This window comes from Leucopleurus acutus (assembly GCF_964270905.1).
Source record: "Leucopleurus acutus genome assembly, chromosome: 4".
Classification (NCBI taxonomy): domain Eukaryota; kingdom Metazoa; phylum Chordata; class Mammalia; order Artiodactyla; family Delphinidae; genus Leucopleurus; species Leucopleurus acutus.
The window spans coordinates 16,043,991-16,062,252 of NC_139146.1; the positions used below are offsets into that span (position 1 = coordinate 16,043,991).

The 18,262-nt window shown below is 34.9% G+C and overlaps 1 pseudogene across 1 annotated transcript; it reads right to left on the bottom strand.

Annotated features, from left to right (window-relative positions):
* Window positions 1–211: 211 nt before the first annotated feature.
* On the bottom strand, window positions 212–979 carry LOC309961550 (oxidoreductase HTATIP2-like; annotated as a pseudogene). Its single transcript has one exon. The product of its transcript is annotated as an oxidoreductase HTATIP2-like (transcript).
* Window positions 980–18,262: the final 17,283 nt, after the last annotated feature.

Here is an 18,262-nt window from a genome sequence, read left to right on the forward strand (position 1 = left end):
GATCTCTATTTCTGAAAGGCCCCCAGGGTGATTCTACATATGTAGAATCAGGCTCTAAAATGCTGATGCAGAGCACGATCATTTTTTGATTGGATCTGGGCGACTGAGAATAGTGAAACCACAGTTAAAGCACATGTTTTTTTTAGACCCTGAAATTACCGTTAGGTGATAGGTGTTGAGCCTGACACTGGAAAGCATTTCTCCATTGTGGTCACGGCTTGAGAGAGCCATCAGCTTTCCCCAGTTCGTGGATGGCCTTGTTATCCAGCAGTTCCTTCTTGTCACTTGGTCTCACTGCGTTGTTCAGCATTGCTCTAACCACAGTCATCACTGGCACAGAATGGTCGCTGGATCAAGATTCTGGTAAGGAGCCATAGAACTTCCTAACCAACCTTTCACCTGGGCAAGATTCTTGCCTATCACATAATAGAACTCCAGGCCAAAATATGGAGTAACGATCAAATTTTAACTCTTCAACCCTAGCTTCCATTTCTCCCTTGACTTGCAGATATAAAAAATTGCTTGACTTGTCCCTTAGAGGACAGCAAGTTGAAATGTTTGCACCCTCCAGCTTCTGCCAGCTCTGCAGCCTTCAGGACGTAATCTCAATCAACACAAACAAATGCCTCTGCCCCAGCTTTTTGTCTGGTGGTACCCAGGCAACAGAATACAACATCATGACCTTGAAAGGCAGAAGCGTAGTCATCCAATTTCTCAAAGTCCACCACTTCTTGATTCACGTTTTTAGAAACTTCCTCGTCGAAGGTGAGCTTCCTCCGGCCAGTCAGCGTGACTTTGGAAAACAGGCTCTGCTCCAGGGTTTCTTTCAAGAGTACTCTGTCGGTTTCCCCGCTGGCACCCCAAATAAAGACGGATTTATTCTGCATCCTGAAGTCTTCCGAAGCCTCGGCAGCGCTTCTGTCTCGGCCATGCTAGAGCCGGCCCCCGGCCCCGGGTCCTCAGGATTCAGCAGAAGCAGCGCGCCACGGCCACCAGCTCGACACCGCCGCCGCCACCGCCACCGCCACCGCCCGCGCTCAGGGCTGCGGGCCGGGACATTTGGCCATCCCTCCAGCCCAGGTCTTTCCTCCCCTCGCCGGCCTCTGTGAGGCCCCTCCCCTGTCCGCGCCCACCTGACAGTGTCAATCTTGGCATTTTTGACAACACAGATGGATCTAGAGGCTATCATGCTAAGTGAAATAAATCAGAGACACGAACACAAATATCGCACGACCTCACTTACAGGTGAAAGCTAAAAACAGGTGTTTGCCAGATTGGAGGAGGGTAGAGGAGTTGTGCAAAATAGGTAGCGGGGATTAAGAGGTACAGACTTCCAGGTATAAAATAAATAAACCATGGGGATGTAATATAAAGCAAGGAATATGGTTCATAATAATAATATTAACCATGTTCCTTGTGAGGGGACCGATGGTCACCAGATTTATCATGGTGATCATTTCGTAATCTATGTAAATGTAAAACCACTATGTAGTATACCTGAAACTAACATAAGATTGTATACCCACTATATTTCAATTAAAAAAAAAAAACGTTTTTTGGATAGGTCAACAATAATGTCCAGAGCTTGATTAAATCAGGGCACAAGCTCTACAGATTAGGTGTTATCTCAAACTTGCATGGATTAATTATTTTCTTTTAAGGATCTTACACCAGGATCTGTCATAGTAGATCAAGCATTTTTAATTAACAGAAATTAAAGCAGTATCCAGTACCTACCTATGGTTTTGGAAAATTTTTTTGCTGTTTGGTTGAACTACGATTGTTCAGACTATTTGATGGAACATATTCAAACTGGTTCTTGAGTAATTAAGCTCATCTGGAGTCTTTCTATAATACTTTGGATTAATATGATTTTTGTACAAAAATTAATTCCATATTGAGAGAAGTAGAGTGTGGCACTGGGATGTTTAGTTGTTTTGTTTTTTCTTGCACACGATGAGAGAAGGCAGAATCACTGGCTGATGGAATCTAATAATCATTTACCTAAAGCTGACTTGAACCAGATTTAGCTGTTCTTACTCTGCTCGTCAAGATATAAAGCTTTGGGGCTTTGGCTACAGATCACTTCTTTAATAAATGGTTGTAATTTCAATGACTTTTGTGGTACGCGGGCCTCTCACTGTTGTGGCCTCTCACGTTGCGGAGCACAGGCTCCGGACGCGCAGGCTCAGCGGCCATGGCTCACAGGCCCAGCCGCTCCGCCGCATGTGGGATCTTCCCGGACCGGGGCACGAACCCGTGTCCCCTGCATCGGCAGGCGGATTCTCAACCACTGCACCACCAGCGAAGCCCTCAATGACCTTTTCTTAAACCTCCTTATCTACTTATATGCAAAATTGCAAGAAATGAAGCTTGACATTTTTCCAATCCATGTCTTAAAACTAGAATTACTCCCACTGTGACACGAATCGGAGTGTAGTTATGATCATTTAAAATACCAAGTTGAACAATTATTTTTACAATCCCACAATTCTGATTCCTTTCCACCCTAGACTTCTCAACATTAGTCAGGAAAACGAGAAGAAAAAGAACTGACAACATAATTTTTTCTCTTTTCTGTTTAACAAATGAAAGTAAAAAAGAAATGTAATCGAACAAATGCAATACATGCCTACTATCTTAGATACCTTTAGAAAGTTTATTCATTCATTGTTTCATCACTCATTCAAATATTTATAGAGTGCTTAATATGAACTGGCAATATCGTAGGCACTGGGGATGTTACATATACAAGAAAAATCTCTGCCATTGTAAAATGTATATAATAGTGAGTGGAGAGGGTGTGGAGAAAAGGGAACCCTCTTACACTGTTGGTGGGAATGTAAATTGATACAGCCACTATGGAGAACAGTATGGAGGTTCCTTAAAAAGCTACAAATAGAACTACCATATGACCCAGCAATCCCACTACTGGGCATATACCCTGAGAAAACCATAATTCAAAAAGAGTCATGTACCAAAATGTTCATTGCAGCTCTATTTACAATAGCCCAGAGATGGAAACAACCTAAGTGTCCATCATCGGATGAATGGATAAAGAAGATGTGGCACATATATACAATGGAATATTACTCAGCCATAAAAAGAGACGAAATTGAGCTATTTGTAATGAGGTGGATGGACCTAGAGTCTGTCATACAGAGTGAAGTAAGTCAGAAAGAGAGAGACAAATACCGTATGCTAACACATATATATGGAATTTTAAAAAAAAAAAATGTCATGAAAAACCTAGGGGTGAAACAGGAATAAAGACACAGACTTACTAGAGAATGGACTTGAGGCTATGGGGAGGGGGAAGGGTAAACGGTGACAAAGCGATAAAGAGGCATGGACATATATACACTACCAAACGTAAGGTAGATAGCTAGTGGGAAGCAGCCGCATAGCACAGGGAGATCAGCTCGGTGCTTTGTGACCGCCTGGAGGGGTGGGATAGGGAGGGTGGGAGGGAGGGAGACGCAAGCGGGAAGAGATATGGGAATATATGTATATATATAACTGATTCATTTTGTTGTGAAGCTGAAACTAACATACCATTGTAAAGCAATTATACTCCAATAAAGATGTTAAAAAAAAAAAAATAGTGAGTGGAGATAGAAAATAACTTGTAAGCAAAAAATATTTCAGATAAGGATAATTAACATGGACAAAATGAAACAAAGTAATTCATGAAAATGCATGTTGTGTGATGAGGTGTGAGGGGGGCGTGAAGAACATCTTTAATTAGAACTGTCAGCAAAAGCCAAGCTGAGGTTATGGTATTTTAATTAATATAGAACCAATCACAAAATCAATACTATAATAATATGTCACTGAAAAATTTTATTTAAAATCAAGTCAAATGTTTCAATGATTTTACGAAGTACATTAAAAAGCAAGTATCAAAACAGAGAAAACCTTTAAATTCATCTTTATGTATGGAGAGTAGTATCAACATCATTAAATATATTAAGTGGATAACTATTATAATTTAATAGTATAATGATATAAAAGATGATATGTTTTCCTTTTTCTTTGATTTACTTATCACACATGATGTCAAAATTATAAAATGACAAAGGCTCAAGGAGAATTGTAAACTTATGTATTAAAGATGGTTGATGTATCCAAAATGTTTGCAAAATATGACTTTAGGATGAGGGATGGAATATGTAGAAATATGAATCTTTTTATTTCATAAAAATGCTAAATATTCTTTTATTTTTTTAATTTTTAGTTTTTTTATTTTTGAATTTTTGAATTTCATTTTATTTATTTTTTTATATATCAGATTCTTATTAGTGGTGTGATGAATTGGGAGATTGGAATTGCCATATATACACTAATATGTATAAAATGGATAACTACATATTCTTTTAGATCATTGATATTTGACTTTTCACAAGAATATACTGACTACTGAGTTATTAAATTTTCATTGTATACTTCTCTGAGGTTGACTCAATTAGACATCTGTCTAGCTATTATTTGTAGGTTTGTAATTCTTACCAGAGAAATCACCCATTTTGTTTATTTTTTAAAATGAAAGGCATGGTAAAATGAAAGGTAATTTTCTTAATTTTAGGTGTACTTTCTATCTCAAGTATTGCTCATTTCTATTTCATTCTCTACGCAGTCTCATTGATCTATCAAAAATACAAACATATCATTGAAAAGTCTGAGCATATAAATTCCATGTTTAAAATGCTTCAAAGACTCATTATCTGGTCAGTGCTTTTCAACATGTTTCACTGATATGTTCTAAATTGTATTGGACATTGAACATACATATCAGGGTGTGGGGATCTTTTTACTAAGGTATATTTTATATTCAGTAAAGTGAACAAAATTTAAGTGTATAATTCAACACACTTTAAAAAATTCTTTCACATGATAACTCAGACTCCTATCAAAATACAGAATATTTTCATTATTTGAGAAAAAGCCCTTCTGCTTCTTCCTAAACTCCACACCTCTCCCCACTCTACCTGTCAAGAAGCAACCATTGTTGTGTTTCCTCAAAAGTTTCTTTGACTATAACAGAATTTCAAATCTAACTACAGAGTGTGGGGCTTCTTTTGATCAGCTCAATAGAAAAATGTTTCTTACGTTTATCAATTTTTGTACATATTAGTAGTTTATTCCTTTGTTGTCTTAATTTGCTGAGAGTTATTCCACTACCTGGATATACAACATTTTTCCTAGCCATTCTCCAGTTGATGGACATTTGGATGTTTCCTGTTTTGAGCAACTATGAATATCCCTGTTATGTTATGGACATCCTTGTGTACCTTTTTGTGTACATATGTTTTCAATTCTCTTGTTTAAATAACTAAGTATAGAATAGCTAGGTCATGTTAAAAAAAAAACTTTATATTTAACTTTAAGAGAAACTGAGAAGCTAATTTCCAAGATGACTTTAATCATTTTATTCTCCCATCACTAATGTCTATATCTATGCCAACATTGAAGGTTGATGGCCTTTTTGAAATCTAGTAAATATGTAGTAATATCTCACTGAGGTCTTATTTTGCATTTCTCTGATGACTAATAATGGTCACTTGTTCATATGCTTATTGGGCATTTATCTTATTTTGTGAAATTTTTTGTATCTTTTGACTAATTTTTAATTTGGTTGTGTTTTTATTATTGAATTGTAGCAGTTATATATTCTGGATACAGATTCCTTGTCAAATGAACTGTAGATATTTTCTCCCAGTCTGTAGTTTGTTTCTTCAATCCTCTATGAAAAAAAAAAAAAAAAAAGAAATTGCCTACCTAAGGCTAAGAAGATATTTTCTTGCTTTCTTGTAGAACAAGAGAACAAACTGTTCCAGCATCATATATTTTGAAAAGACTTTAATGTCTTTATTGAGTCATTCTGGTGCCAAGTTTTAAAACAAATTGACCATGTAAATGTGAACCAACTTCTGGACTCCATTCTGTTCCACTAATCTAGTTGTCTATCTTTATGTTAATACCATACTAACTAGCTTGGTAAATGTAGATGTGTGCAAATTTTTATTTCAGATAATGTATCTCCTCCAGCATTGTTTTTCTTTTTCAACTTTTGTCTATTCTAAGTACTTTGAGGTTCTTACATACATTTTGTAATTAGTTGGACAATTTCTACAAACAACATGCTGAAATATTTATTAGTATTGCATCAAATCTATAGATCAACTGGATGAATTGGCAGCAAAACAATATTGAGTGCTCCATTCTATTACTGGGTATAAATCCCTGTTTGTTTAAGTTTCTTTAGGTTTCCCTGAATGTGGTTTTGTTTAGCTACATGCTACAATTTATAATATAATGTATCTTTAATAACATTCAGAACTTTTTTTTACTTTCAAATTTTTCTTTTGTTCTATTGGTTATGTGCAAATAGGATGCTTAGGTGGCAAATGTATGGGCATTTTCCAGGTACCTCTTTGCTATTAATTTATAATTTGTATTTTTCTTTGTATAATTCCTAAACATTATTAAATTTATATGTAACTATATCTTATTAAAAAAATAATGCTGTGCCTGATATTGCAACTGCAATTCCAGTTCAGTCTCACACACACACACATACACACACACAAATTAACCCACTATTCTATCACTTTGCTAAATTCTTTTACTAGCACTGGTAGGTTTTTTTTCTTGTTGCATTGTTTTCTTTTTTGTTCCTTAGGATGTTTTACATACAAGATTATGTCCTCTGTGAATATAGGTAACTGTTTCTTCCTATTGAATTGGTATTATTTTTGTTTTCTTTCTCTTGACATATTATACTGGATAGGACCTCCAGTTTGAATGGAAATGATAAACAGACATATATGTCTTTTTTGCAATCTTAAAGGGAAAGTTTTCAGTTCTTTAACATATATTGTGATGCTAGTTATAGTTTTATTTTGTTTTGTTTTTTGTAGATGCACTTTATCAAACTGAGAATTTCTTTTATTCTGTTGCTAGAATGCTGGTCATTTTTATTATGAGTGTGTTAGATTTCTCTGACACGTTATAAATTTATTGATAAAATGTTTTTGTTTCTCCTTTAATGAATATGATGAATTATATTGTTTGATTTTGAATTTAAAAAGTGTGGCTCTGAGTTTTGCTAATATTTGTTTAGGACTTATAGCTTATAGCACCTAAATCAGAGGTTAGTCTGATAAATAAAATATTATTGGAACTTAGCCATGTCAATTCATTTATATATACTCTATGACATTTTACACTACTATGGGAGAGTTGAGCTGTTTCAACAGAAATAATATGACCCTCAAAGTATAAAACATTTACTCCCTGAGCTTTTAAAGAAAATGTTTGCTAACCCCAGGCCAATATCAGTGAATGATATTAGTGTGTATTTTTTTTCTTTTTTTGGTAATGTCTTTGGAATTACTGGCCATATAAAGTAAGATGAGAAGTGTTTATTGCTCCTTTATCAAAGAGCTTTTGTAAAATTTTTTTTCTTGTAATTTTTTGGCGTAGTATTTTGATAAGCCTTTTGGCCTGGAGTTTTGTTAGTTGGAAAGCTTGTAATTAAAATGCAATTACTTTAATATATAAGATTATTATTTTTTAAATTTAACCTATGAAAATTTTAGTAATTTCTTTTCAAAGAATTTGTCCAAATCTTCTAGGTGAATTAATAATTTTATCATAATATTCTTTTATTATCCTTCTGAAGAATCTATAGTGATTTTTAAATTTAATTCCTAAATTATTCACTTGTGTCTTCCATATTTTTCTGGATTAGTCTAGTTAGTGATTCACCAATCTTATTAATTTTTTTAAAGAATCAAGTTTTGTTTTTGTTAATTATTTGTTTTCTCCATTTGCCGTTTAATTGACTTAATTTTGTTTACCACTTCTTTTCTTTGCTTACTTTGAATTTAATTTGCTGTTCTTTTTCTAGCTTCTCAGGGTAGACATCTACGTCACCAGATTTAAAATTTTCTTCTTTTCTATAAGCATTTATGTTAGCTTCTAAGCCCTAATTTAGCTACATCTCACACATTTTGATATGTTATTATCATTTATTTTAAAATATTTTCTAATTTCCCTTATACGATTTCTTCCTTAATTGATAGATTATTTAAAATTATGCTGCTTAATTTCCAAATAGTTGACGGTTTTATAGATTTTTGGTTACTGATTTCCAATATAATACCACTGTTTTGAAAACGCATTCTTAAAACTTGTATATTTATTGAGAATTATTTTATGGTCCGGCACATGGCCTATTCTAGTCAGCCATCTATGTGTAGTTGAAAAATATGTAGTCTATTGTGTGATTGGATGTAATTTTCTATAAATGTCAGTTAATTCTACTTGGTTAATAGTGTTTCTCAAGTCTTTTACACCCTTACTGATTTGCTATATACTTACTCCATAAATGACTGAGGGGGGATGTGGACATTTCCAACTATAATCTCAGTTTGCTTCTTTATCACTTCAGTCCTCATATTTTGACAATATTTGAAGCTATATACACGTATTTTTGGAATTGTTATCCCTTCATGATTAATTGAACTTTTATCAGTGTGAAATGTCTGTTTTACTTCTGGTAATCTTTCTTGTTCTAGAATTAATTTTATTATTAATACAGCCTCTCCATTTTTCATGATTTGTGTTTGTTTGGTATACCATTTTTCATTCTCCTTTGAGTCCATATGTGTCTTTACAATCAGTTTGTCTCTTATAAATATCATCATAAATACTGGACACAGTGCAGGTTTTGCTGGCACAAAATTCTCATAGCTTTTCTTTGGTTAGAAATGTCTTTATTTCCTCTGCATTTTCCTAGCATATTTTTTGCTGGATATGTAATTATAGGTTAAAGATTTTTAAATATAAACTTTTTATTAAAAACATATCCTTTATGTTGTGCCTCTAAATGTAATATGTCTTTTTTTCCCCTTAGTTCTTTTAAAGTTTTCCTCTTTATTACTGGTTTGGGCAATTTTTTTAATAATGTACCTTAATGTTCATCTTGTTCTGTATATTTTGCTTAATGTTGATAGAGCTTCTTAAAACTGTTGATTTATATTTATATTAAAATTTGAAATATCTGGCCATTACTTTTTTTTTGCTTGAAATTTTCTCTCTTCTTACTGTATGTCAATTACATGCATATAAGACTACTTGATGTTTTCCCAGAGTGCCCTGAAACTGTTCTCTTCCTTTTTTTTAACTTTATATTTCAGTTTGAAGCAGTTTGAAGCATTCAGTTTTTCCCCTTATTCATGTTCAAATATTTTATTTATTAGATTCTTTTGCTTATGAGCCCATCTTTGAAAATTTCACTTTGGGTATCTAATTTTGCTGTTTTAAATGCGCATTTGATTTATTTTTACAGTGTTTATTCCTCTAAAGAGATTTTACAGTTGTTCTTTCATTATCTTTATGTTTTTTTCTTAAATAGTTGAACAAATTTCAATAGATCTTTTAAAATTATTGCCTGCTAATTCCATTACCTCTGACAGTTCTGTGTCTATTTTAACGGACTTACTTTTCTTATTATGGGACACATTTTTCTACTACTTCACATATCTAGTAGTATTTTATTGGATTTTGGACATGATGAGTGTTATGTTAGTATATGTATAATTTTTTTTCTCCCTTTTGAGAGTTTTGAGGTTTTTCATGGCAGTCAATTAGTTTATTTGCACATTAGCTTGATCCATTCAATGGTTGCTTTTAAGTGTAATTAGGGTAAAAATAAAGGAGCCTTTATTCAAGAGTTAGAGTAGTTCTATTCCAATGTCACAACTTCTGAATTCTATTCAATGTCCAGCTATTCAGTGAGGACTCTTCATTCTTGCTTTTTGGAATATGAACATTTTTCAGTTGTGTCTGTTCATAATACATACAGTATATATTAATAGATAAATATATATATATACATATAAGTATATATATATATAGTTTTTATTCCCCAGCTCACAGCTCCTGATAACCATTCTTTCCCTAACTTTATGGACTCTTTTCCACAGCATCTGCAGCTTAGTATTTGCCAATAGTTCAAGGAAAGACTTTTAGGACTTTCTTTTTCTGTATAGGTCCCTATTTTTCTACCATGCAAATTTCTGTCACCCCAGGAGCCTTGAACTCAGTTTTCTCAACTCAGTGAGTGCTATGATTTAGTCTTCCTTTCACTGTGCCACAGTCCAGACAGTGTTGGTTGAAAGTCAGGATAAACATGAACCAAATTTCTTATTTCCCTTATACTTCGAATCATAGTCCTTCACTATCTAATGTTTAATGTATGAAAATAATTATTTAGTATATTTTGTCCAGATTTATAGTTTTATCACGGGGAATCTAGTCCTATACTAGTTACTTTATCATTGATAGAAATAATACACTCTCTGGGAGGTTTTTTAAGTTATCCAACAGTGTGTTTTATAAATGTCAAATTTCTTTGACATCTCCTTATTATTATTATTTTTAATTATAGCAAACATGCATTATGAAATACCATAAATTTTTATTTAAAAAGCAATATTTTATGTCTCTCTTTTTTTGCTGTACACGGGCCTCTCACTGTTGCAGCCTCTCCCGTTGTGGAGCACAGGCTCTGGATGCGCAAGCCCCGGATGCGCAAGCCCCGGATGCGCAGGCTCCAGATGCGCAGGCTCAGCGGCCATGGCTCATGGGCCCAGCCACTCCGCGGCATGCAGGATCTTCCTGGACCGGGGCACGAACCGCTGTCCGTTGCATTGGCAGGCGGACTCTCAACCACTGCGCCACCAGGGAAGCCCTTTATGTTTCTTTTGACAACTCAATATAGCCTGCCAAATTTCTTATAAATTAGAAGTTGTAAGAAGGTCATTTATGCCTAGTTTATATTTCTTTGGTAAGCACTAAAATTCTAACTCCTGCTCTTAGCCTCAATGTTAATCCCCCAAACCAAGTCTTACATTCCAATGACACTGAATAGCGTATAATTAAGCCCATGCAAAGTATTATTTACTTTTATGTGTCTTTCTCACTCTGTTCCCATTGTCTGAATCAAGATCCACTTTCTTCATTCCCAGATAACTCTGTGGATATTTCAATAATTGTATTTTGCTATGTTGTATTACAATTCCTTGGCATAAATTAGTTTTGTATTTATATTTTTTTGTATCTTACTTTATTCAATATTTATGTTTGTATTATATTTTTTGCACCTCCATCACCTAGTATAGTGCCTGGATAACGTAGATTCTAAAAAATTATTTGTTGACTATGTTTTTATGTATGGAAAAAATAGTGTCTGCCAGATGTGAGTGTGCATCAGTTTATTGTGGAAAATCCTTTGTGGGAAGCTAAATTGTGAACAGAAGTTAATTTCATAAGCAAAGAAAACAGAAAAAAATAAGTTGTTTGGATAATGTGGCATTGATCTGCAATTACTAGAATTATCTAATTTTATTGAAGAAATATATCTTTCAATTCAATCAGACTTAGAGAATCATCTGGTTAGGGTATGTATTCCTAGAAATAGTGCTAGAAAACCAAGATCTATCATATGGACTTATTTTCACTCATTGAATATGAAAATTATTTTAGCAATCACTTCGTCTATAATCCCCATTTTACAGCATGAAGAAACTGATATCTGTGTAATCCCCTAGGTTGCCCAGTTTTTGTTTTATTTTGTTTTACAAATTCTATACCCTCTAGTGGAAAAAATATGTAAATGAAGAAGCCAGTTCATATGTGACATATGTTTATGACTTTACTATTCTATCAAGTGTACTTCCAGTAGACATTGGTGAAAAATTTTACAAACTTAGCTTCTAGATTGCATTAAAGAGGCAAATAATAGAGTTGAGCTTTCCAAGCACACCTTGAAAAGAAATATTACAAGCAAAGAAAGGGTGAAATTCTTTAGGAGTAAACCAGGGAGGTAGAGGTAGTAAGAATGAAATCCTTTACAGTGGAGAAAAAAATAGGTGTATCAAAAATTGATACTTCGGTAATTATAATATATGTATACCACATCAATTTTAAAAGTAACTTCAAGATCTCACTGAAAACTAACTGGAGACTGGCAGAAAAACACTTGTACAACCAAGGCGGTAAGAAAGATCTACACAGAATTGGGTAAGAAGGGAAGTGAAGCAACCAGGTCTGGATCTGTGTCCCTGGCAGAAGACAAAGAAGACGAGGGAGATTACACAGGTGGAGATATTCCCTGAGTAGTGAGTGGCTTGAGCCACACATTGGGTGCCCCAGGCCTGGCGTCTGAAACCAGGAAGATGAGTCCCCTTAGCTGGCTTGAAAACCAGTGGGACTGACAGGAGAGCTGTGAGAAACCTAGGCTTCACTCATGAAAAGTGTACACACACTGCTTACTCCTGAAACATGGCAGAAGAAGCAGATTAAAACTGCAAGTGACACTGGCAGATTTTCTGAAACCAAAACAGTGTGGAGTCCCACCCGAGCTGAGCACCTGCTTTGTCCCACATGGTCAGCAAGGCAGCTCCACACAAGAGTAAGGGACTGCCACAGCCTGTGCCCTGACCCATGCCAAGTGCCCACTCCAGACTCTCTTACACCAGCACTGCTCCCCTATGGGGTGAAGGTGCCGAAAGCAAATACTCAGAGGGAACGGGGCCAGCTCACACCTGAACCTCAGGGCTTCTGCCCCAGCAACTTCTGTCCCCAGTAGAGTGGTGTTGGCCACTGAGCAGAGGAGAAGCCCTGGCTCATACCTAGCTCTGGCTCCAGCCCCTTCATCTCCAGCCCTAACTCCTACCAATGTGATACCTGCCAGCACACCCTGGGGAAAGACATGACTCATGCTCATCTCAGATCCAGGTCTCCCACCAAAGTCACTGGGCATACACAGACTGTATAGAGACACACCCACACAAGGACACCCATTCAAGACTGGGATAGGTAACTGTTTCAACTAAATTCACAGAGACAGAGAAAGTTAAGCAAAATGAGAAGACAGAGAACTTGTTTCAATCAAAAAAACAAGAGAAAATCCCTTAAATAACAACTAAGGATATGACTAATAAGGGGTTAATATCTAAAATACATAAACAGCTCATACAATTCAATATCAAAAAAACAAACAACCAGATTACAAAATGGGCAGAAGACCAAAGAAATTTTTCCAGTGAAGATATACAGATATCCAACAGGCATATGAAAAGATACTATCTCTAACCATCAGAGAAATGCAAATCAAAACCACAATGAGATATCACTTTACACCTGTTGGAATGGCTATCCTCAAAAAGTCTACAAATAAATATTGGCAAGGTGGAGAAAAGGGAACCCTAGTATACTGTTGGTGGGAATGTAAATTGGTGCAGCCACTATGAAAAACACTACGGAGGTTCCTCAAAATACCAAAAATAGAACTACCATATGATTTAGCAATTCCACTCCTAGGTATGTATCTGAAGAAAGTGAAAACACTAACTTAAAAAGATACATGCACCCTAATGTTCATAGCAGCATTATTTACAACAGCCAAGATATGGAAGCAACCTAAATGTCTATCAACAGATGATTGGATAAAGAAGAAGTGGGGTTATATATATACAATTATATATATATAATTGAAGTTATATATATAATATACAATATATATAATTGAATTTTACTCAGCCATAAAAAAGAATGAAATTCTGATATTTGCAACAACATGGATGGACCTAGAAAGTATTATACTTAGTGAAATAAGTCATACAGTGCAAGACAAATACTGTATGTTATAACTTTTATACAGAATCTGAAAAATAAAACAAATGAATAAATATAACAAAATAGACACAGACTCACAAATATAGAAAAAAGAAAACTAATGGTTACCAGTGGGGAGAGGGAGGGGGAAGGGGTAAGATAAGGGTAGGGGATTAAGAGGTACAAGCTATTATGTAAAAATAAATAAGCTCTAAAGATATATTGTACAGCACAGAGATAGCCATTATTTTAAAATAACTTTAAATGGAGTATAATCTATAAAAATATTGAATCAATCCAAAAAAAATTGAATCACTATGTTGTTCACCCAAAACTAATATGTTACACTTCAATTTTTTTAAAAAGTAACTTAAAAAAAACACTGGAGGGGCTTCCCTGGTGGCGCAGTGGTTGGGAGTCCGCCTGACGATGCAGGGGACGCGGGTTTGTGTCCCGGTCCGGGAGGATCCCGCGTGTCGCGGAGCGGCTGGGCCAGTGAGCTACAGCCGCTGGGCCTGCACGTCCGGAGCCTGTGCTCCGCGGCGGGAGGGGCCGCAGCAGTGAGAGGCCCGCGTACTGCAAAAAAAAAAAAAAACACTGGAAATTGACAGTGTTATTTTCTAGGAAGAACGACTATCCTCTTAGGATAGAGGAAGAGATTTTCATTTTGAGAGTTTCTCATCATTTGAGCCATGTTTTTGTCATGCGTCTGCATTATTTCTATATTTCATAAAAGGAAAAGGAAAAAATATTTGAGATGCTTCATACAATTATAAATTTGTATTCTAAATTCTCAGTCAGCCAGAACATAACTGAAGTGAATATGATAGGACTGTTGGATTTATTTTTCTAATTCTTTGTAGAGTGGACTAATTTGTTCTTTGGTGCTGTTCCTTCTGTTTGGTATATCTGGTGTGACTCTTTCAAATAGTATGTGTAATAGAACAAAATGCAGTCTGATTGATGATGACATTTAGTTATATAACTATTTCTATTTCCTTAAAGCCAGATGTTACTGTCCTAATTTCTCCTGTGCCCAATTTAAATGTAGATGAGAATAAAGAGCAAATTAAGAAGATAGTAATTTACATGAATAATGAGGTACAAATCAAAGAAAGGGACAACTGCAGAATTAACTATCAGCAATCCCCTTTGAATAAAGCCACCTTTTATCATTTGGAAATTTGCATATCAGGCACCTTACAGAGATTTTACTATTATAGGTTACCTTGGGAAATATACCTAGTTTAAAAAAGAATGCTATTATAATTTAAGTATTTCTATCCAAACTGTGGACTAGTCTAATATGACTCACATAATAACCCAAGCCAATTTAAAGTGGCTGCCATGTTTTTCAGCATATACATATACACACATATATATATAGTCTATTAGTATTTTATTTGTACAACTTTTAACTGATATCAAATAACCCCACAATTCTCAGTGAATATCAAAGAGAAGAGGACCAAAGATGAAAAATCTAGAACCTATCAGCGGCAACAGATTGTAGCTGTTCACTGCTAAATAACTCTAGACAAATTATTAAATTATAACATTTAAAAAAAAAACTGGTGATTATTTGTGCTGACAGAAAAACCCATCCTGAAAAACAAAAGCAACAAGAATATGTTTTTCAAATCCTAAAGGCCATCTCAGAAAATTGTTTTGTTTTGTTAATTCCTTGAGGAAGGAAAAAGAATTTTTAAATATTTGAGCATAAACTGTTGAAGACTAAATATGGAGACACTGAGAAATAACACAGTTGTATAAGTACATAATACAATTGTTACCATGGTCACTCACAAATGATAATACAGATTAAAATCAGGTCACACACAGCTCTGAACCAAACTATGGTGCAGGATAGGCTAACTTTCATAGGAGTGGTCTGCTGTATAATTAATAGCTACTTTCAATGAGTCAGTCCTTATCAATACAAACAAATTGAAAACAAACAAAAATAGCTGCACAGCCCAAAACAGAAATAGATGTTTTAATTAATTGTATCATCTATAAGCAGTTTAATATTTTGTTTTTCCCCCTCTATCATAACAATTTACTTGATATAAAAATCATAAGACCCTTATAAGCTAAACTTAGGCTCCTCAAACTTGTACAAACTTTAATTTGATATTAATCCAAAGATTTGAGGAATAAGCAAATATCCATATTACAGTTGAATTTTTTATTTTTAACATCTTTATTGGAGTATAATTCCTTTACAATGGTGTGTTAGTTTCTGCTGTATAACAAAGTGAATCAGCTATACGTATACATATATCCCCATATCCCCTCCCTCCTGCTTCTCCCTCCCACCTTCCCTATCCCACCCCTCTAGGTGTACACAAAGCACCAAGCTGATCTCCCTGTGCTATGTGGCTGCTTCCCACTAGCTATCTATTTTACATTTGGTAGTGTATATATGTCCATGCCACTCTCTCACTTCGTCCCAGGTTCCCCTTCCCCCTCCCTGTGTCCTCAAGTCCATTCCTTACATCTGCGTCTTTATTCCTGTCCTGCCCCTAGGTTCTTCACAAACATTTTTCTTTTCTTTTTTTAGATTCCATATATAAGTGTTAGCATACGGTATTTGTTTTTCTCTTTCTAGCTTACTTCACTCCTATAACAGTCTCTAGGTCCATCCACATCACTACAAAAAACTCAATTTTGTTTCTTTTTATGGCTGAGTAATATTCCACTGTGTGTATGTGTATATATATATATATATATATACACACACACATATATATATGTATATGCATACATATGTATATGTATATGTATATATATCCATTTCTCTAGGAGGTGGTTAAGAAAGTATCTTGCTGTGATTTATGTCATAGAGTGTTCTGCTATGTTATCCTCTAAACTTCTATAGTGTCTGGCCTTACATTTAGGTCTTTAATCCATTTTGAGTTTATTTTTGGGTATGGTGTTAGGGAGTGTTCAAATTTCATCTTTTTACATGTAGCTGTCCAGTTTTCCCAGCACCACTTATTGAAGAGGCTGTCTTTTCTCCATTGTATATTCTTGCCTCCTTTACCAAAGATGAGATGACCATATGTGTGTGGATTTATTTCTGGGCTTTCTATCCTGCTCCATTCATCTATATTTCTCTATTTGTGCTAGTACCATACTGTCTTGATAACTGTAGTCAGGGAGCCTGATTCCTCCAGCTCTGTTTTTTGTTCTCAAGATTGCTTTGGCTATTCAGGGTCTTTTGTGTTTCCATACAAATTGTGAAATTTTTTGTTCTAGTTCTGTGAAAAATACCAGTGGTAGTTTGATAGGGATTGCATGAATCTGTAGATGGCTTTGGGTAGTAGAGTCATTTTCACAATGTTGATTCTTCCAATCCAAGAACATGGTATATCTCTTCATTTGTTTGTATTATCTTAAATTTATTTCCTCAATGTCTTATAGTTTTCTGCATACAGGTCTTTTGTCTCCTTAGGTAGGTTTATTCCTAAGTATTTTATTCTTTTTGTTGCAATGGTAAATGGGAGTGTTTCCTTAATATCTCTTTCAGATTTTTCATCATTTGTGTATAAGAATACAAGAGATTTCTGTGCATTAATTTTGTATCCTGCTACTTTACCAAATTCATTGATTAGCTCTAGTAGTTTTCTGGTAGCATCTTTAGGATTCTCTACATATAGGATCATGCCATCTGCAAACAGTTTAAGTTTAATTCATCTTTTCCAATTTGGATTCCTTTTATTTCTTTTCCTTCTCTGATTGCTGTGGCTAAAACTTCTGAACCTATGTTGAATAATAGTGGTGAGAGTGGACCACCTTGTCTTGTTCATGATCTTAGTAAAAATGGTTTCAGTTTTTCACCATTGACAACGATGCTGGCTGTGGGTTTGTCATATATGGCTTTTATTATGTTGAGGTAGGTTACCTCTATGCCTACTTTCTGGGGGGTTTTATCATAAATGGGTGCTGAATTTTGTCAAATGCTTTCTCTGCATCTATTGAGATGATAATATGGTTTTTATCCTTCAGTTTGTTAATATGGTGTATCACATTGATTGATTTGCATATATTGACAAATCCTTGCATTCTTTGGATAAACCCCACTTGATCATGGTATATGATCCCTTTAATGTGCTGTTGGATTCTAATTGCTAGTATTTTGTTCAAGATCGTTGTATCTATGTTCACCAGTTATTTTGGCCTGTAGTTTTCTTTTTTAGTGACATTTTTGTCTGGTTTTGGTATCAGGGTGATGGTGGCCTCGTAGAATGAGTTTGGGCATGTTCCTCCCTCTGCTATATTTTGGAAGAGTTTGAGAAGGATAGGTGTTAGCTCTTCTCTAAATGTTTGATAGAATTCGCCTGTGAAGCCATCTGGTCCTGGACTTTTGTTTGTTGGAAGGTCTCTAATCACAGTTTCAATTTCAGTGCTTGTGATTGATCTGTTCATATTTTCTATTTCTTCCTGCTTCAGTCTCAGAAGGTTGTGCTTTTCTAAGAATTTCTCCATTTCTTCCAGGTTGTCCATTTTATTGGCATATAATTGCTTGCAGTAATCTCTCAAGATCTTTTGTATTTATGCAGTGTCAGTTGTT